The sequence below is a fragment of the Rhodnius prolixus genome, unplaced genomic scaffold, assembly GCF_049639745.1.
Source record: "Rhodnius prolixus isolate KJV_2025 unplaced genomic scaffold, Rpr scaffold_14, whole genome shotgun sequence".
Lineage (NCBI taxonomy): Eukaryota > Metazoa > Arthropoda > Insecta > Hemiptera > Reduviidae > Rhodnius > Rhodnius prolixus.
Window position 1 is genome coordinate 2,378,034 of NW_027411594.1, and position 21,693 is coordinate 2,399,726.

Here is a 21,693-nt window from a genome sequence, read left to right on the forward strand (position 1 = left end):
TCTCGAGGACTTTGTCCAACGACTCAGAGTCGCTCCTCTGTCCTCAACGCTCATAGCTGCGATGACGAGATTAGTCGAGACCGACTTCGCCACCTTCCGAGAGCGAGTTGAGCCGTATCTGGATGCGAACCGGCCTCCTGAGGGCCTCTCGGAATGGCATTTGATAGACGGGTTCCAGCAGGTGCAAAATTTACACCTCGAAATTATCGATATCTTTGCGAAGGCTAATTCTGCTTCCTTGGTCACTACGCGGCCATCCACGCCTGCCAGCTCTCCACCGTCGGCAACCCCTGCTTCAACAGCCTCTCCCACGCCTCGCCTTGCTGCATCACTCCCTCCTGCACTTCCAGCGCACCTGCAGCCTTCAGGTCTTCTCAAGGTCTCTGATGAGGCCGTAGGCATCCCTGCTGCTAGCCCCGGTTCTCCGCGCTCACCTGTTCGCCCCGCTGCCGAGAAGTCACACTCCTCATCTCCTTCACCTCACATTAGTGAGGTTGAGTACCCGTCTCCTCCGTCTTATATTACCAGAGTTAAGTGCGCTTCTCCTCCGCTTCACATCACTGGAACTGAGAACGCTTCTCCTTCGCCTCCTATCAGTAGGGCTGAGTGCTCTTCTATGCCTCATATTCCTGAGGCTGAGGATGTCTCTCCTTCGCTCCCCTTATTTGAGGAGCTGCCCCCCGCATCTCCTCCGTCTTATAGTATCGGAGTTGAGTGCACTTCTCCTTCACTGTACAACAGTGAAGTTGAATGCTTATCTCCTCCGCCTCATCACACTGAGGCTGAGGGCGCTTCTCCCCCGCAATCACCTTTATTTCCCACTTCGGAGGAGCCGCCTATTACGTCTCCTGCATCTCTTCCGCCTCTTACCGCTCAGGCAGAGGACGCCTTTCCTCCGCAATCAACTTTACTCACTGCCTCTAAGGAGTCACGCCCCGCACCTCCTCCATCTCGCATTAGCGGAGTTAAGTGTGCCTCTCCACTCAGTGAGGCTGTGCGCCTACCTCCTCCACTCCATGTCATCCGGGCAGAATGCCCTCCGCCATGCTGCACGGTAAACGCAGAACCTGTCTCAGGTTCCGTGTGTACATCCACCGCAGATGATCCAATTGATAGCGCCCTGCACAGTCTTAACCCGCCTCATCTTCAGGAATGCACCCAGGGGTCGAGCGGACCTGCTAGGCTTTCTGAGCCTCTAGACAATGGGCCTAGACGCCCCGCATCACCTGATTCAACCGCAATGTGTATGTATCAGGAAGCTAAACCACCAGTCAAGGTGGCTCTAGTGACCACTGCTCCTGAGGACAATATTATTTCCCAGTTCTCTTCATTGCTCCACCGCCAACGCATTACTGCGTATTGTTTACGCTTCGGGTTCAACTGCAGGAACCCCACCACGCCTCGCCATGGTGAGCTATCATCCTTGGAGCTACAAAACGCCTTAAGTCATATCATCCGGGTCATACATGAAGAGTATCCTGCTAAGAAATTACTAGAGGTTCATACTCCTTTCTCTCCGCCTTGCTTAGATCTGCAATTAAACCGCTCCTCGAACTCCAAGGATCCGCTGCGCGTACGTGGACCTCTTACTGATGCACCACTACCCTGCGCGTTTCTCTATTCTATGCGAATGCCCGGGAATCAGTATAGCCCCCGGCTCATTCTTGATTCTACGCTGCACCGTCTGCTTCCCACTGGTGCCTTAGCCCCCAATGCTTTCGTCCACTGCCACTGCGCCATACCGGATGGGCGCAGAGGTAGCTGGCGCTGCCTTAACAACTGCAGCCAGTGCTGCCCCGCCACGCTTCACTCCATCACTCCCCCTATGGGTGCCCTCTCGCTTAAGTACATCCTTGCTGTTATGGCCTGCAGGGTGGCCGGTGTCAACCTCACCGGCCCCTTCGCCAGGTCTATCGCGCAATTGCGCATTGACACATTACCCAAGGGGCATCCAGGATCTTTTCACAGCTTCACCACCTTCGCAGGTTCGCTGAGCAAGAAGGTCTCCGCGCTGTTCACCTCCCCTGTCACCGCTGCCTCTCAACGCTTTGTTGCCCCACGTAGCTTACCCTTCACGATGTGTTCCGATATCAAAACTAATTTCGTGTACGCACAAAACTCACTGCGCGAGCTGGGAAATCACCTCCATCAACCGCAACTTACTTTAACCATGAGGTACACTCCCCCTGCCACAGTGAATGGCGGGCGGGTATATCCCTCGCAAGTCTGCAGTGTGGGCGACATGAAAGAGGCTCCATCTCAGTCCACGAAGCAACACCTCACGCACGATATCAGTGATCTCCGCTTCTCATGTGAGAGATTGTTAAACATGGTGTTCAGGGTCGAGACCATCCGTAACTCCCCACCGCTAAGCGCTCCATCCTTGGATCCAGCCGCTTCTAAACCCAAGACTCCAGGACCACACTGGTTGCCTTCTCTAACTGCATCTCAAGGACGAGCCCCTTCTACGGTCCATCCCGATCGCATCCGCCAGGAGAATCTCCGTAACCTTATCCCGCAGGCCTTCGGGAACCTTCCCCCGCTTCCGCAGTGGTTCAAACAGCTACGTACTACCGCCAACCGCTTCAGGGGTCACCCGCCGCATCTAGGCCAGACTCCGCTCCCCGCTTACGTCAAATTCACTGAAGCCAAGCCTTCAGGGCGGGCGGGATGTTCGGTCGTGACCGAGACCATTCGGCCAGTTTGACTGGCTTCCGACTCTCGCGGGTCAGCATCGCGCCCGCGCGCGTACTAATGTCCGCATCCGCCTTAATTTCCTTCTATCACTTATCACCAATTACTAAGTTATTATTTTACACCTTTTTATTCTCTTAAACTTTCTGTCTATATTAACCTGTTTCCGTTTCTTATGCCAAATGCGTCACTACCTATAGCTGCTATTTCTTTTATTTGTGTTTCTATATTCTAGACCCTTTACCCCACTACTTCCTTTGGACCATGTGGTCACCTTTCCAGTCTAGGCAGTTCCCCGCTAGTCCTTGTTTAAGACGCTTCTCTGCTCACGCTTTTAGCAACTTAACGCCTCTCAACCCGCTACGCTTCACTACCGCTGACACCTAACAGTACGCATCATCCGCATCTGAACGCCTCTCCAGAATATCGCTTCACGCATATTTCACCGCTTATAGTGCACTTATTGCACTATTCCCCCTTTACTCTTCCGCTTACCTCATTTCCACTTCCGCTACGCTTCTCTGAGCCTGAGCCCAAATATTGCCTCCCTTTCTCAAAGCTCACCACACACACACACACATTTACATAAACATATATACACGCTTCCGCTCCACAGCTTCCTTTCCTCTCAACGCTTCTCAGGCAGCTTATCAACATACCTCACGCACATCGCTCCTTGCAAAGGGTAAGTACCTTCCCCTTTTTCTTTTATTTCTCTTTATTTTTTCTATTCTTCTTTGTCTACTATTATTTCGTACAGCGCCCACTTGGGCACCTTAGCATTTGGGTGTAGGCGGCCACGCGCGCCTACAGGCTTTTCTTTTAGAAAAGTAGTTTCTTTTATTATTTGTAATTTCTTTTCATTTTAATTGGTTTAAAAGTTTCAGGAAGCTTCCGGTTGTGTTTTTTTTCCTTAAGAAAGGTTTTTTTTTCAATGATAAATAACAGTTTTCATGTAAATACGTTTTTTTTGTAAATATGCTTTTTTTTTTATTTAGGGAGTAAGATTATTGTTTCCAGATAGATTATTAAATACCTAGTTACGTAATTAACGTAACGTTCGAACTGAACCAGTAAACAGAGCTGCATTTGTCATTATTTTTGTTTTTTTTATGCTTAATAGTTTTTTTTGTTATTATACGTATTACTTACTCCCACTTGCCTTTTTGTTTGTTTTTTTTACCTTCGTCCCCTTACCCCGTGGATTTCGCCGTTTGCTGCGGAAGTCTATTTTTAAACGGCGTGGCGCCCAAGCACCACATATACACCTATATATTTTCTTTTTTTTGTTTTTGTTTATCTTATTTTACTTTTCTTGGTTTATATTTTTTTTTGTGTGTGTCTACACCTCGGCCCACCCCCGTCTCCACGGAAGCTACGCCGGGGCAACGGAGTGTAGGGTAACATATTTTCTGGCGCCCAACGTGGGGCATAATAGAAATAATTTTTTTCTAAAATCTATTTTACGTTTTAATTATTTTTAAAATAATTTTATTTTAAGAAATAGGTCCAAATAATTGTCTCGCCTAAATTCTTTTTCATTTTCCCGACTTTGGAAGTTATTTATTTTTATTATCAATCTAATTTTGTTCGTGTAACCTGACTTAGTTTAACAAATAATTTTGATTTTTGTTTTGAAGTTTTGTTTATTTACTTTTGCCTGTTTTTTTTTAATAACATACTCAATTTATTTACTCAAGTATACGGTATTAAATTATATTTTACTTATATTGATATAGTGGTGCCATTCTTAAATATTTTATTTAATTCCTAATTTTCATTGGTCCTTTTCTTTTTTAAATTTATTTTCATGGATCCTTACAGATTATTAAAGGACGAGTTGGCCTATGAGCTAACCATTAGGGCTATTTCCGGTGAGGGTACAGTCCCCGATTTAAGAAAACGTTTAGTTAAGGCTCTGCAATCTAAGGTACTGCCTATCGGAAGACTGTTTTCTAGTCTACCTGCAAAACAGGAATTTGCACTATGCTGTCGGAAAGTTGAGGCTCTTAGGGAACAAACGGAAGTTATTGCGGATGATGATCCCAACGAACTTAAGCGACTCAATACTCGACTTCTTCATGTTAAGCTCCGTTTAGAAAGGATCACCGAGCTCGAGGGTGATGAATTACAGGAACAGGAAGCTATGAAGGAGGAAGTAGGCCGGCTTTTGAGAGATATTAAAGAACTTCACGTAAAGTCTGAAGGGCAAATCCCACAGATGCCATCCGTATCAAAGGTAGGAACATTAACCACCTCTGCAATTTCCACGGAAGTAGATGCCAGTTATCATCCAACTCAACCACAGATCACGCGTGAGCCCAGCGGCGGGAGAGACTTAAAGCTCGACCGATGGGGCCTTAAATACACTGCCGATGACCACGAATTGTCACTATGCTCTTTTCTGGCAATGGTCGAAGATCGAAGGACAGCCAAGGGAATTTCTAAACATGAACTTTTCCGTTCGGCCAGCGAGTTGTTAGGAGGCACCGCACTTGTCTGGTATAGGTCAAAGCGGGACACAATAAGTAGCTGGGATGAACTCATAGCTAGGATGAGGCAAACCTTCTTGGATCCAGACTACGATTATCAGTTGATGGAGGAAATTCGCAAGCGTACCCAAGGACCTCAGGAAAGCATAGCGATCTACATTGCGAGGATGCAAGCGTTGTTCGCCCGACTTTCCAGGCCTCTCACTGAGGAGGAAAAATTCGAAATCATCAAGCGCAATGTAAAAAGAGAATATCGCGCGCTGCTTCCTTTGACATCTTCAAGTAATATTGAAGAATTGGAGACGGTGTTGAGAAATCTGGAAGTTGGAGCTACCATGGCCTCTCGCTATGAGGAGCCACCTCTTAAGGGATCCTTGGAGCCTGACCTTGCCTATCGCAGACCACCAGGGAAAAGCGTAAAGGCGAATCCGATAGTTACACCCATCACCTCCCCCACACCATCAGCGGAGCAGAAGAATTCAAGAACTACATTGAGATGTTGGACTTGTCATCAGATCGGCCATGTATCTAGGCTGTGTCCACAAAGAAACCGAGTCGAAGCAAGCTGCCCACACTGCAAGAAGTCGGGAAACGCCAAGGCCGACCGAGCATAAGTGGACTGAGCTCGAGTCGTGCGCCAAAGATGTCCACCACAGATCCGGAGTGGCGTGAATGGGTTTCAGTGGTGACAAATTTTATGCAAGGCAAAACTGCGAGACCACTACTTCAGATGGCAGAAAAGCAAGATGGAAGGCCGCATTTGCGAATTTTCATCTTCGGGTTAGGGTTTACAGCCTTGTTAGACTCAGGAGCCACACGTTCGCTTATTGGAGGAGCAGGTTGGAGAAAGTTAAAGAATTTGGGACTACCTTTGAAAAAAGAAGGTTCACTAAAAGTCACGACAGCAGACGGAAATCGCTGCGAGGTTCTTGGTTCGGTGGAAATCCCTGTGGAATTATCTGGAAAGATAAAGATAATTGAATTCCTCATAGTCCCTGCGTTGGTGAATTCAGTAATCTTAGGAGTGGATTTCTGGGAATCTATGAGTATTGTTCCAGACTTGAAAAATAGGAAGTGGACCTTTAGTGAAACTGTTAATGAGGATGTCCAGGTTTCTGCGGCCTTGGTAGAAAGAGCGAATTTGACGCTAGAACAAGAGAAAGATCTCCATGATTTCATGCAAGGTTGGCGAACAATATCAACTAAGTCAGATGGCACTGATCTCGTACAGCACACAATCGATACTGGTGACAACAAGCCCATAAAACAAAGGTATTACCCAGTATCTCCTGTAATCCAGGCCATAATCAACGAGGAGTTGGACAAGATGTTGGAAGCCGGGATAGTTGAACGATCCTCTAGTCCGTGGTCCTCGCCGGTTGTTATTGTGAAGAAACCGAATGGCGAGCACAGGTTTTGCGTCGATTTCCGAAAGCTTAATGCTGTCACAAAGAAAGACGCGTACCCGTTGCCATATGTGTCTCACATATTGGATAAGTTGAGAGAGGCGAGGTACCTATCATCGTTGGATTTGAAGTCAGCGTATTGGCAGGTGAAGGTGGAAAAAAGAAGACCGAGAAAAGACAGCCTTCACTGTTCCGGGAAGAGGTCTTTTTCAATTTATACGCATGCCTTTTGGTCTCCATAATGCCCCAGCGACGTGGCAACGTTTGATTGATTCCGTCCTAGGACCAGAGTTGGAACCAAAAGTATTCGTATATCTTGATGACATCGTTGTGGCAACTCAGGATTTTAAAGACCATCTGGAGACATTGGAGTTGGTGCTGAGAAAACTTCAGGAGGCAGGGTTAGCGGTCAACTGGGAGAAGGCCCAAGTTTGTAGAGCGGAACTAAAGTATTTGGGCTACATTGTGGACCAGCACGGCTTACACGTAGACCCGGAGAAGGTGGCTGCCATATTAAACTTTCCTCAGCCTCGTACGGTCAAGCAAGTCAGGAGGTTCTTAGGTCTCGCTAGTTGGTACAGGAGATTCGTTCCGCATTTTGCCACCATAGGCTCACCTTTAACAGAGTTGACGAAAAAGAACAAGCGCTGGAATTGGGGAGAGGATCAAACCAGAGCGTTTATGGAACTTAAAAACATCTTAGTTTCTGCGCCGGTGCTGACTTGCCCTGATTTCAGTAAGCCCTTCTTACTCCAGACGGATGCCTCTGCTTCGGGATTGGGAGCCATACTTTCCCAAGTGTTTGAAGATGGGGAGAAGCCAATCGCTTATGCCAGCCGGAGTTTGACGAAAAACGAGAAGAACTTCTCTGTAACGGAACAGGAATGTTTGGCTGTGCTGTGGGCAATAGAGAAGTTTCGTCCATACCTGGAAGGAACAGAGTTTAACGTGGTAACCGATCACCATTCTCTCGTCTGGCTCCTTAACTTAAAAGACCCTCAGGGGAGGCTAGCCCGCTGGGCACTGAAGCTGCAACAGTATTCCTTCACCATCCAGCATCGACCTGGGAAACAGCATGCGGCGGCCGACGCATTATCCAGGATAAATGAAGAGCTGGTGGGAAGTATTGACCTAAGTTTTGATGACGTGGATGAGTGGTACGCTTCAATGCTCCGCAAGGTGAAAAAAGAACCAGCTAAGTACCCGAACTGGAGGATAGAAGAAAGCAGGAAGCTATTCAAGCGAGTGGCGGAAGGGCAAAACAAGATGTTGAGCGACCAACTGTCATCTTGGAAACTTGTAGTTCCGAAAAGACAACGTCTTGAGGTACTGCAAGAGTACCATGATAGTCCACTGTCCGGACATCTGGGAAGTTGGAAAACTCTCCAGCGAGTAAAAGAGCAATACTATTGGCCTGCAATGGCGGCAGATATAGCGCGCTATGTAACCAGATGCAGCATCTGCCTCCAAAACAAGCCTTTGCAACAACAACCTGCAGGACTAATGGGCAAATCTAGACTTGTCGCCGAACCTTGGCAAGTCATTTCAACAGATCTAATGGGACCGCTACCTCTGTCATCAAAACAGAACCGATATCTTTTGGTGGTAGTGGATTACTTCACCAAATACAGCATCCTTCTACCCTTAAGGCAAGCTACTGCAAAGACTGTCACCAGGCTAATCGAAGAACAAGTCATCTTACGGTTTGGAGCTCCTCAGCGAGTGATATGCGACAATGGAACGCAGTTTGCCAGTCATGAGTTTAAAAATTTAATTGTAGATTACGGTGGGAAGATCTGGTTTACGGCCGCCTACCATCCACAGGCCAATCCAACCGAACGGGCCAACCGCGTCATAAAGACGATGATGGCATCCTACGTCAAGGACAACCACCGGACTTGGGATCGGGAAATAGCCAAGCTCAGCTTTGCTCTGCAAACAGCGGTGCACGAGGCCACCGGGTTTACGCCGGCCTATCTCAACTTCGGTCGAGAATTGAAGAGGTCGGGTAAAGAATACGCAGAATTGGACTCCAAAGAAGAGATTCCTGGGAGTAGTAGAGAGGAACGATTGGAGCAGCTAGCAAAGATGCCGCTTCTTTTCGAAGAAGTTAAAGACCGTTTGGCGAGGGCTTACGAAAAGGCAGCAAGAAATTATAATCTACGAAGAAGGCCTGCCAAATTTCAAGCCGGTGAAATAGTCTGGAAGAAGAGCCATGCGCAGTCGGACGCGAGTAGGTACTTCGCAAATAAACTTGCACCTAAATTCCAGCAGTGCAGAATTAAAAGGATGACGTCGAACGTAATTGCAGAGTTGGAAGACTTGGAGGGCAGGCCCTTAGGTTGCTGGCACGTGGACCAATTGAAACCCCATCCCCATCCCACTCCCTAATCCCGTTCCGTTCATTTCCTTTTCCATTCCCGACGTTCCTCTCCGGAGGCAAGGGGGGAATTGTTACCGAATAAAATTCGGAAACAAAAATTGGTAACCATTTTAATTTCAAATAATGTTAAATAATTGGATTTAATGACAAGTGCATGCCAAGAATACATTTATGTGTACGTATTGATATGTACAATAGAGTATAATAGAGTAAAGTTGGACTTAGGTTTGTCGGCGAAGATGTAAACACAGCGGCGCGTGGGGGGGTGCGCGGAGCTCGCGAGAGAGAGAGTGTGAGTGAAGTAGCGCTTGAGAGAAGTGGTGCACTGGATTCCCTTTTTATCGGCTTGCCGGATATGATTTTCTAATTTTTTTTGTATTAGGAAAATTGGGAAAATTCCGTAAAGTGAGTGCGTTACTAGTGGCATAGGACAGCCCTCTGGTAAGGTTTCCCATTGAGGGGATTACGCTCTACGGAAGAAACAACGGAAAGGGAAGAAGGAAAAGCACAGGAAAATCTTCATGTGGGTTCCCGAAGAAAGAAGACGGCGCTTCGGAACACTGTAAATAGTCCTTTACTCTATTAAAGAAAAAAAGTCAGGCTTGGGGTGAGTTTTCTGTTATTTTGAACATTTAAATAAGATAATTTCCCGTGTAGGAGAAGGGTTCTTACAGGCTATTTATAGTTACAGAATTTTATTTCTTTTGTTTTATTCTGTATCATTTTTCCTAGTTTGATTTATTGTGTTGTTGTATATAATTTTTTTTATATTAGGCTTTTCTTTTAGAAAAGTAGTTTCTTTTATTATTTGTAATTTCTTTTCATTTTAATTGGTTTAAAAGTTTCAGGAAGCTTCCGGTTGTGTTTTTTTTCCTTAAGAAAGGTTTTTTTTTCAATGATAAATAACAGTTTTCATGTAAATACGTTTTTTTTGTAAATATGCTTTTTTTTATTTAGGGAGTAAGATTATTGTTTCCAGATAGATTATTAAATACCTAGTTACGTAATTAACGTAACGTTCGAACTGAACCAGTAAACAGAGCTGCATTTGTCATTATTTTTGTTTTTTTTATGCTTAATAGTTTTTTTTGTTATTATACGTATTACTTACTCCCACTTGCCTTTTTGTTTGTTTTTTTTACCTTCGTCCCCTTACCCCGTGGATTTCGCCGTTTGCTGCGGAAGTCTATTTTTAAACGGCGTGGCGCCCAAGCACCACATATACACCTATATATTTTCTTTTTTTTGTTTTTGTTGATCTTATTTTACTTTTCTTGGTTTATATTTTTTTTTGTGTGTGTCTACACCTCGGCCCACCCCCGTCTCCACGGAAGCTACGCCGGGGCAACGGAGTGTAGGGTAACACCTTCATCATACCTAAATGTGAGTGTAAGATTGATTGTACTATATAAGTCAAGAGAGGCATCAACATGGTTAAATGTGAATGTAAGATTGTCCTATATAAGTCTAGAGAGTCACCAACATGGTTAAATGTGTGTGTAAGGTGGACCTATATAAGTCTAGTGAGTCGCCAACATGGTTAAATGTGAGTGTAAGATAGCTCTATGTAAGACTAGTGAGTTGTCAACATAGTTAAATGTGAATGTAGAAACTGCATTCATGTTTACAGAAATTGCCACTAGAGTTCTCCACTGACTGGACTGTAAAGTGAGCTTACAGCCTATTTAATGGCGGCTCATAAGCCTATTTCTCTTTTATCTATTTCAAGATTAAACAATACAAATTCTCAACTTTTTTGTTTCTGTTAACGATAATAGAGTGAAACATGAAGTATTACTCCAAAAGAAATATTATTTATCGTATTTTTAAAGGGAATTTTTTTTATTGCTTATTTTGAAAGTATATCAAATACCTATGGGAGAAATGTTGGAAAAAAAATTTTAAATTAATTATTTCATTGAAATTATTAAGCTTAAAGTAGTGGCCAATCACAGTGCAGTAAGGTAGCAGACTGTGGGCGGGCCATGCCCACCTCTAGTAAGTCACGCCCACCTCTAGTGTAGTCACGCCCCGTCCTATAATAGCGAGCCAAAGCGTACTTAACAATGGTGCTTTAATACCTTTCACTTATTTTTCTTAATCTATTATTATTTACTCATATTTTATTAACTTTTTTTGGTTATTTTAGAAATAATATTAATCTTGCGTAGATATTGAGAAAAAATAATGACAAATTATTCGAAAAAAAAATCATTCTCAATTTTCAAGTAATTTTTTATTAAGTTAAGATCTTTTTCGAATAGTTTTCGCCAATATTCTACTGTTCCACTTTATTTTCTCATGAAAAAAATCTCTTATGGACACTCACATGACTTTTTCTTACCATAATTTACGAATATAATTGAATGATATTGTAACTCAAAATTGCATTAAAAAATATTAATAATAACGTTGATAGAATGCGACATTGAACCGAACTATGAATTGAGAAAAAATAGAAAGCCAAACTTAAGCATTTAAGCTTAAGTACGTGCTTAGATCAGCTTCAATTGAATCCGTTTGGCAAATTCGCAGTAAATTACAGAAAAAGCCTTTTCTTTAAAATTGCATTGCCGGAGTATTGTTTTACTTTATTCTGGGTAGTTTGGTTAAAAATTTAATGATCAAATACTTACGAGGTGGTAAAACCTTAAAATACCTAAAATGGAAGTTTAGAAAACCTTATTTAACCCCCTCCTAAATAAATGTCTTATTATTTTCTTAATATATAAATACAATATACCTTCATGTATGTAGTGTGTAATCAAAGTTTGAAAAAATAAATCATAATTAAAATGAAGTTTTGGTTTAGTTTAATCGGAATTAATACATTTAAGTTTACCCTATCTCTGGCCTTAAATATGATCTCTTCACAGACGGGCCTTTACTCTTTTTAATGCGTTCTTAGAACCGTTCCAACGATCTTTTTAAAGATCTATTGTGCCCTGATTGGAAAACTTGGATTGGTAAAAGAAAATTCATATATACAGGGTAAGAATTGTCAATAGGCCTACTGTGTGTAGTACATCTAAAGTGGAGTTCAATGGCGTATTGGCCAACTTCATATTTTCCACTGTTCTTGAGTGACGTCACTTTAAAGTTTTTTTCTAAAATCATTACTTTTTTCCAATAAAAATGTTATTACTCAGAAAATTTTAGTCCCGAATTCGATTCTGATGACACGCTTAGAAAGACAGATAAATTTTCTAAAAATTGATACCATTTTGAAGCATAAGTTATTCTCCAAACAGCCCCAATCTTCCTCCCGAAACTGGGAAAAATAAAAGTAATCGAAATTTTTAAGAAAACTTATTAGGCCCTTACATGATCATTATCAGACCTAGGTGCTGGCACTTTTTGTACAAGTTTTCTTGTTTAATGGGCTTTCAAACGGTATATCATTTTCCAGGATTCCTTTTACCTTCGTATGAGAAATTACGTTTGTTTTACAAGAAAACGTGTTCACAAGCACTCAACAGTGTTAGTCATCAAGTTGTTTAATTCATTGAAAACTCTTTTAGATGGGACCAGTAGTCAATTTTTACTGTAGATTGTCTTAAAATAAGGAAGTCAAAGGTTACAAAAAGTTAAAGTTACAAAAGTTAGAATCTTTGAACTGGTTGAATCAAATGACTATATTAGAGAAAGGTCAAGGAGTTGTTGGAAAGATGAATTCAGGCACTCTTCAAGAACTGATATTCAAGGAAGTACAGAGAATCTAAGTTTTGAAATTTTAGAAATAAATGAAGACAGAAAATAAAGAAGAAGGGTAGTACCTTTGCTTACCGGAAGGAACAGAAACAAAAGTTGATAAACAAAGGGGCAGTTAATCTAAAAATAAACTATTGGCGACAAAAAATAAAAAATAAAAAACAACTCCTGAGTTCAGTTTAAAAATTAGTGCATGGAGAGGAGTGAAAATTGCCGTAGAGTGTGAACTAGCAGGGAAGGAAATATGATGAAGAATAGCCTAGGGACGTGGAGAAAATAAATCTAGATAGGAAATAAGATGAAGGGGGGGGGGAACAAGGGCCAAACAGGCTGGGTTTGGGAGATGGAGTTAGAATGGATCTCTAAAACATTTTTGATAGACCCATTTTAAACTTGGATTATCAAGTTGGAACATGTTTAAATTGGAAGGGAATTTTGTGCAACAATGAAAATGATCTTGGTTGGTTGGTTGGGTAGATTATGGTAGAGAAAGGGGGGGTTGAAATGAGGTTGGGGTTGAGAGAGAGAGGGTAATGGGCGATGAGGACCATCTGAGGTAAAATAAAAATGGACAGCTCTACCTACCAAGATGGATAGTTGGAAATAGAGTTTTCCGTTTTAGCTGACTCTGAAAAGGAAACTAAACTTTAAATAACAGCTTCATCACTGAGATTAACTTTTCTTTTTTACTTCCGCTTCCGCTTAAAATAAAAAAAAGGAGCTCACTTATCAAGTTTTGTCATAACAAATGATTGGATAAAAATTGACCCTACCATCAAAGAAGTTTTATTCGTTAAAGAAGTTTTCATTGTTGTCCAAAAAAGATTTATTTAGATATTCATTAGTGTCTTTATTGCGCACAAATAGCTTTTATTATTTTTATTAAAAATATTTTCAAATATTACACTTCAAAATATTTTCTCTGAGCGTCTCCATGAATCTTCGAAGTCTCGGACTGGTGCCACACGGTCTATCACTTTGGCTGAATGTACGAGTAGATTGCTTCTAGGTAGAGAAAAATGTACACACTGTAAGCTAGAAACCCCGGACACTTAGCTAATCCATCTTAGTCCTTCTAACTCTTTAAGAACCCTCAGGAAATGGTGCAGCTTGCTAGCAGCCATTTAGTTCCAAAATTTTCTTTTCCACAAGTACCCTTCTCGGTTTTAGATAGTGTTTTTAAGTTACGAGAGATCGGACAGTACTGCTGAGTAGCTTTCAAGCTAAACTGGTTCAGCCTGATTTAGCTGGATGTCCTTAGTTTTGGCTTGATTCTGTAGGTTCAATTGGAATAAGCTGAGTACTGTTGGATTTAAGCTCATGGCTTCAGAACAGGAACTTGAAAGAAAATGATCTAATGAAGATAATTCCTCCCCCCGACAGTTGCTACCTACGAAATTCGCTACTAGATATTCCAAGACTGGCAGCATCGCAGTCTCAGCTGATATAAACGAGGCCTCCATCTCCTATCTCACGAGCAGTGCTCCTAAATCCAACCTACTTCAGGTATACCCTCTTTAAAATCAAACAATGCCCCACGTAGCCAATATTTGCCTCAGGTCTTTCACCTACTTTACCTTCTCATACAAGTCTTCTTCCTCCCAGAGTTATAGGAAGGCCGTTTCTCCTTAAAAAACAATGTTTTTCTTTTTACACTCCTTGAATCCGATCGCTTCTTGCAGCAAGTGTTCCCATTTGAGGCTCTTCTTTTTCTTGTATACTTTTCTACCAGTTAAATTTGTTATCTTGGATTCTTTTTTTGTTATTCTTTTCATCCCCAATCCTGCCAATCATTTTCTTTAAGAGCTTGGTCCAGCCTAATATTAGAGCTAGCAGTAACTTTCCTTGCTCGAAAGTCGTTCGTCCCAACCATATCCTGGAACAAAAAAAAAAAAAAAAAAAAATTGGATTATTCCATTATTAATTAATTAGGTCCTTAAATTTTGGTTAGCCCTTAAAAACAAATTGCGAAATGTTTAAGCCTAAACTCAGACCATAATAGCTGCTTTACTTTTAAGACAGCTTTGTGCGAATTTAAGTCTGGAATATTGAGTTTCCAATAGTAAATTTCTTGCCCTTAAAATTCTGACAGAGTCTTACTGATAATCTCATAAAGGCCAGAGATTTGATTTTACTCCTTCAAGCAGAAGAGTATGATGAATTAGATGATGGGTAACTGAAAGCGACAGAAACTCAAATTATTTTAAAATATTTTAATATTGTTATTACAAAGTGTAAACAAAATTTAAACTGAAAATTTAATAAAAAGGACTAAAGGGATAAAAAACAAGTGTGTAAATAATCCAGAAAATAAATGAAACACAATTCTAAAATTAAATAAATATAATATAATATTTAATATGAATATATTATGAAAAGCTAGTTACTGGGAAATTATAGGTCGGAAAACAGCGGCAGTTTATACTTATTCAGTGGAAAGTATTAAAAAGATGAAAACAACAGTTTGCATTTTATTAGCTCTGGTTTTTGCTTAAAAACAAATCCCAGAAAGTGTATTATTATATGAACGTTTTTTAGGCCAGAGGGTGGGTGGTGGGGTTTCGAGGAGTGAGAGAACTGTGACAGAGCGTACTGGGGCTCTTTGGGAGGCTGGATGGACCCGTTGGTTGGTGTTGTATAATGTTCAACGCTGTTTCATTGTCTACTGGAATATTATCTAAATAAACTTTGCTAAATTACCTTCTTTGACTATAAAATAATGTCAGAATAATTTATAAATAGCGTTAAATTGTGAAAAATAATTTAGAATGGACTAATTTATTTATTCTTTTGCTTAAGTAATTATCATTTATCCCATTTCTTCTTGCTTACCTTCTTTCTTACCCAGCATCCCCAGAGAAATCGTACAGATTAGACTGTAGCAAAGTCCTAAGCGTGCCACAACACATAGGTCGTGTTCGATTGTAAGCGTGGCTTTAGAACGATTGGCAAGTTGGTAGGGATTAACGTGTCAGTGTGTCAGTCTTAGTAGGTCCAATTCGGAGGCGGCATTCTATCACTTCTTCGATCGACGTCTAGCTATTTATTAATTAAATGTAGTCGCCACGGTAGCCGAGCGGTTAGAGGCGAGGCCTGCGAAGCTAATATGTATTGTGGTACTGGGTTCATTTCCCGGTCTTAGGCATTGGATTTTATTTATTTATTTGCTTCTTTTTGTCATTGGCTTTCGCCATACAGCCAGCATCGTCTATTTATACAGCCAGCATCGTCTAGGTGCTTATCACTAGAATATCACTCACTCTCCATTCTTACTTATAAATACATTCGCTACACACATTCATCCCTCTACTATACACAACTATTTACATAAACCTTACAGCTAATGGATGGATCAGTACTCTATATTCCTGCCATCCTTATAGCCTAACTGAAATTAAAATCACCGTAATCCTTCTCTAATCTTCTCTAATTTTCTTTCAATCCTTCTAATCGGCTATAACTTTTAAATAAATGCATATTTCTTTGTTAGCTCTGCTACAGATTTAAGCACATAGATGTTGGTGGAGAATATTATGTCTTCGAAGCGAAATGGTGCATCTAAATATCTGTATATGTCGTCAAACATTCGTTTCCTTTCTACTACATAACGTGGACATATCATTATTATATGTTTGAAATCGTCCTCCTCATTGCAATCTACGCAAAGAGGAGAGGATCTTCTGTTGTCCTCCTCCTCATTGCAATCTACGCAAACCTTTTGTTGATCCTGTGAAGACATGATCCACACACCGTGTGGTTCGCTCTCAGCCTGCTTATTGTCGTAACAACCCATTTATTAATTAAATGCAAGTTTACTAACTTCTGCGATATGTGAAGATTTTGGTTTAGTAAAAATTGCAAATTTAAGTAATTACAGTGATAAAATAAAAATTTGGTTAATAATAAATGCACAGCTTAATGATACCATTGGCTGTGAACAATAGTATTAATCACTCGCTTATCGTGCCTATGCAAATTAAAAATTTTTAGCCAGTAAAATCACAGGTTTCTTTCAAAAAGAAAAAGGGATTTTAATTGCATTTTACAGTTTGGTTGGTATCTCTGAATTCCTATTTTAATTAAAAAGCTAATTTAAGGGTATCATGGAGAAATAGATGGTAATAAAGAAGCCGCGGGTAGTTCAAGTAAGGACCGCCACTAACAAGGTGGGAGGATAGTTCAAGGATCTAAGATATTTCAGTAAGGTAACCAAATAAATAGTAGGAATTGTGGGCATTTGGCCCGCCACAGCTGGGTCCTCCAGCAAAGATACTGGAGAGCCTGGAGACATTTCCTTGGGTGAACGCCCAGAAAGGATTCTAAGAAAGTGAGAGAGAGTAAGAACTGCTCCTCTTTTTTCCGTCCTTCTCCTGCTCAGTAAATGTATATATATATATATTTGGCCCCTATGTCTTAGTGCTGCCGGCGGCTCTGTGCCGCCAACCAAACGCTTACAGCAGCACCATTGGGATTTCCATAAATATTAGTGGAACCCCTAAAGCCTCCCTTTAAAACTCTGTGTGTGTGTGTGTGTGTGTGTGTGTGTGTGTGTGTGTGTATGAAAAGCGCGGCAGTATTCCCTAGTTGTGGTAGTTTAATACGCTTGCCTTTGAAGGGAGGATAGTCCCCGGAAACCTTAGATTGAGCCTAATTCCTTCTTTTTTTCTTCAGTGTGAGCAAGCCTTACTATTTGTTACCAAAGCCTTGGGAAATTCTGTGAAATTCTAACAGAAACTTTGGGAAAAGAGAAGCTTATTTTGGCCACATATGTTTTTGTTTTTGTTATTTAAAGGAAAATGGTTTTTCCTTTAAAACACTGTTTTAATAATCACTTTAGTGAATATTGTACGAGGTCTGTAAATTAAGTAATGAGACTGATTTTTTAAATTTTTGTTTATTAAATAAGAATTACAATTCTATATTGTCACCTTCAAAATAACTTCCTTCTGAAGTTATCGAATTGTGCTGTTCACAGACTCCCTGTCTCTCACAAACAACTACAGAAAAATTATAAAAACACGCACTTTTTTAAACTCAGAGGCCTCAGAAAAGTCTTTTCCGGTAAACACCCAATTTTGAAATTTGATGCGATCTTTTGTACTTCCTCTTTCCAGGAGTATGAGAATGAAAAATTTTAATAAATTCTAAATTATGTTTTAGTTGAAATTTATGCATCAGTACGCTGGAATTGCTGCGTTACATTGCCATTTTGTCTGTTTGCGTGAAGTTATTGACTACATAATATTAGAATAATTTATTTTTTATGTTTAAGCAGCTTAACAATGTTACAATAACGCAAAATCATGAACATAATAGTACATACATGCTACGAACACAAATACTGCATTAATAATGGTAATAATAGGGCCCCTTCACGCTCTAGAGACTCGGCTATAGGATAATGCTTAGAGGTGTAATGCTTGTTGGCCGATGTCCAAGTCGGCCCGGGGGCCTGTTATACATCAACAGTTCCTGCTGGTTGGAAATTGAGTCTACAGACTTCGTCGCGTCCATACAGATCCAGAACCTCCCTACCGCCACCTATCTCTCTTTTCTAAAACATTCCAGGAGCGTTGCCAATGTTATTAAGTTTAGATGGCCATATATCCAGTCAAGTTAGCAATGAAGAAGTAATGGTGGCTGCCATCCCCCGAGGGGGCATCCCCTCTTTTTAAGAGGGTTACTACTGCATTCAGGGGAAACACTCTGAGAACTCGAAGGCAAGAGAAATCTCTGCAATCCTATAACTTGAATATATATTCGTATATATGCGACTACGTCATTCATACACTGCCAGTGACTCATTTCCTTGAGTAGCGACTCTTTCTTTTTTTTTGGTAGGGCCCAAACTCACGACAATATCTTCCCTTCTTTGTGAGGGCCTTATCACGCGCGAATCCCCATTTCCTGCAAGAATAAAACAAACTCACAAATAAATCATAACCAAATATATTTTTCACATTCTCTCGCTTCCGGTTAATGGAAGTTTTGCGATCGTGCCAAACCTACTAAATTGAGTTTTCACTAGTAAATCTGAGAAAATCTGTAAGTAAAATGGTACATCCGGTTGACCGATTTTGACGTAAACATGCTGCATCCGGTGTTGGCATCCAAGCTAAATATTTATATTTGAATTACTGTTCATTACTTTTTGGTGACTGAATCATAGTTTCTCAATAGGATGAAAAAAATTAATGCCAGTTTCAGAGTCATTATAAACTTTATTATGCCGTGAGCTTTCGACCTAGGGACTAGGTCCATCTTCAGGGCTAATTTTGCAATATACTGTTTTACATCATTAGAGAGTTGGTGTGTCTTCTGTTTTGTCTGTTCATACTAGGTCGAAAGCTCGGCGTAATAAAGTTTATAATGACTGAAACTATATTTGTGTAGATTTGTTCATCACTTACCTTGTTTTCTTCTTGGTCGGTGCTTACCTGAGCCAGTTTCATAGCTACCTTCATATCCCGTTCGCCCAACATGCTTCTACTGGTAGAGACCAGTCCGCTCTCCGTCCCTTTACGTTTTCCAGTCATGTTTACCACCTTCTTGACTGACTTATTAAGCATAATTGTGATTTTTGATGTTATTTTTGAATTTCCAAAAAACCCTAGAACTGAGATCTTTCAAGCTGAGGCCTCTCGAGCTGAGGCTCCTCTTGCTAAGATCCCTAGAACTGAGACCTTTCAAGCTGAGGCCTTTCGAGCTGAGGCTCCTCTTGCTAGGATCACTAGAACTGAGACCTTCCAAGCTGAGGCCTTTCGAGCTGAGGCTCCTCTTGCTAGGATCACTAGAACTGAGACCTTCCAAGCTGAGGCCTTTCGAGCTGAGGCTCCTCTTGCTAGGATCACTAGAACTGAGACCTTTCAAGCTGAGGCCTTTCGAGCTGAGGCTCCTCTTGCTAGGATCACTAGACCTGAGACCTTTCAAGCTGGGGCCTCTCGAGCTGAAGCTCCTCTTGCTAGGATCCCTAGAACTGAGGCTCCTCTTGCTAGGATCCCTAGAACTGAGACCTCTCAAGCTGAGGCCTCTCGAGCTGAGGCTTCTCGAGCTGAGATCACTCAAGCTGGGTTTTCTAGAACTGGGGCCCCTCGAGATAGGGGCCCTCAAACTGAGGCTCCACTTGCTAGGATCCCTAGAACTGAGACCTCTCAAGCTGAGGCCTCGAGCTGAGGCTCCTCTTGCTAGGATCCTTAGAACTGAGACCTTTCAAGCTGGGGCCTCTCGAGCTAAGGCTCCTCTTGCTAGGATCCCTAGAACTAAGACCTTTCAAGCTGAGGCTTCTCGAGATGGGATCTCTAGAACTGAGACCTTTCAAGCTGAGGCTTCTCGCGATGGGATCTCTAGAACTGAGACCACTCAAGCTGAAGCCTCTTAAGGCTGGGGCTTCTAGAGCTGGTATCCTTCGTAAGGACCCTCGAGCTGGGTTCCCTCAACTTGGAGTGTACAAATTAATATTTCTAACTATATTGTAAAAATGCATTATGTTCAGTTTAAATTCCTAATGTAGTTTAACATAGAATTATTTGACTTTTCTGTTTCGGTAATGAGATACTCCAATGTTGACGATTATATATTATTAATAATGCAAGATGATTGGCCAAGCTAGTAAACTTCCTGTCTCAGTTTTTTTTACCACCAATGATCGTGTTCACATAAAATGGTCAATAATAAATCCGCACAAGTTATCTACGCAAAAATAAATTGACCGCTTTATTTAAAATATTAATAAAAGTTTGCGACAAGGGACGTTGGGTTGGTTTATAAAAAAAGCCCAAGATTGTAAGCACGACTGGGTTAGGGCGGGGATCGCTGTGTTTACAATTCGTAATAACATATCGGCTTAGTAATCCGCTTACCCAGTTTGTAGAACGTCGATTACATCATGGCATCGACAGACATACGTGCCTACCACTCCTGTATTCACTTACTAATTCAAGTTTATTCCACTTGGGCTAATTACATCCAGCCCGAGCTTTTGAACTTAACAATATTAAGCTCAAACGCGATCAACATTAAACTTTTTGATTGCTTTCACATTTCCATATTTCTCTGTAAGGGGCCGTACTTAAATTACGTAACGCAATTTAAAGAGCTTTTTAATCCCTCCCCCCCCCCCCGATGTAACAGATCGTAACAAAATGTCAACCTCCCCTCCCCCCCTAGCCAAATGTACGTAATTTTTTGTTATGGAATATCGTCATTGCATAGTATTTAATTAAAATCAAACATATATTTTTTATTTATTACTTATTTAATTACATTATCACTTAGTATGAAGGTTGGCTATAGTAGAATTTGGCGCGAAAAATATCGTTAGTATTTTTCCATTAATGACCAAAAAATTATAGATTCAATTGGAAAAATTACGTACAAGCATTAAAAAACCCCCTCCCCCGAACCATAACGAATGGTAACAATCGAGCCTTACCCCCCTCCCCCCTTGCGTTCGTTACGTAATTTAAGTACGGCCCCTAACGTAAAACTGTTTTCCAATGTATCCAATAATATTGAACATTAACTTTTAAACTACAAGACTCCACTTTAACCACTTTATACTTCCGAAATTAAGTTACCGCCGGAAGAACATGTTGTTGAGACGAAAAACTTAAGTTTCTTTACCAGATAAAGCCCAGCTAACCAACTAACCTGCTACAGATTCGGAAGGGACACAGATACTCATCGGCGTCACTGCTTCTTGGAACAGGCTAATAGAGAGGTTATGAGATCTTGTCCTATAGCTAGCTGAAATTGAGGTAATCCTCAATGTTTCACCAGCTTCACCTTGTAGTTGAGAGATGAATAAATGGAATTATCAATCTTCAGAATATCTAGAGAAGTTAATGGCGCTTAGGAAGAAGGATGCGGTTATTCCTGACGGTCGGTAACCTTCTACTCTTCTCAGAACTTATCCGAAGTTCCTGACTAGAGGATCTAGTCTAAAGAGCACCACGGCAGACGTTATAGGCTACACCCGCAAAGTTTAGATGTATTGTTGGTTAGTCTA

At 41.3% G+C, this 21,693-nt stretch overlaps 1 long non-coding RNA gene across 8 annotated transcripts in view; it reads right to left on the reverse strand.

Moving 5' to 3' along the window:
* Window positions 1–13,458: 13,458 nt before the first annotated feature.
* Window positions 13,459–21,693, reverse strand: part of LOC141451652 (uncharacterized) — a 41,699-nt gene continuing 33,464 nt past the window's right edge. For 5 of the 8 annotated variants that reach the window (XR_012456974.1, XR_012456975.1, XR_012456972.1 and 2 more), the window contains one exon: window positions 13,466–14,562. This is a non-coding gene — a long non-coding RNA (uncharacterized lncRNA). Of the gene's footprint in view, window positions 14,563–17,595; window positions 18,594–21,693 lie in introns of those variants that run through there. The other 3 variants (XR_012456979.1, XR_012456978.1, XR_012456973.1) reach the window with 3 other exon arrangements.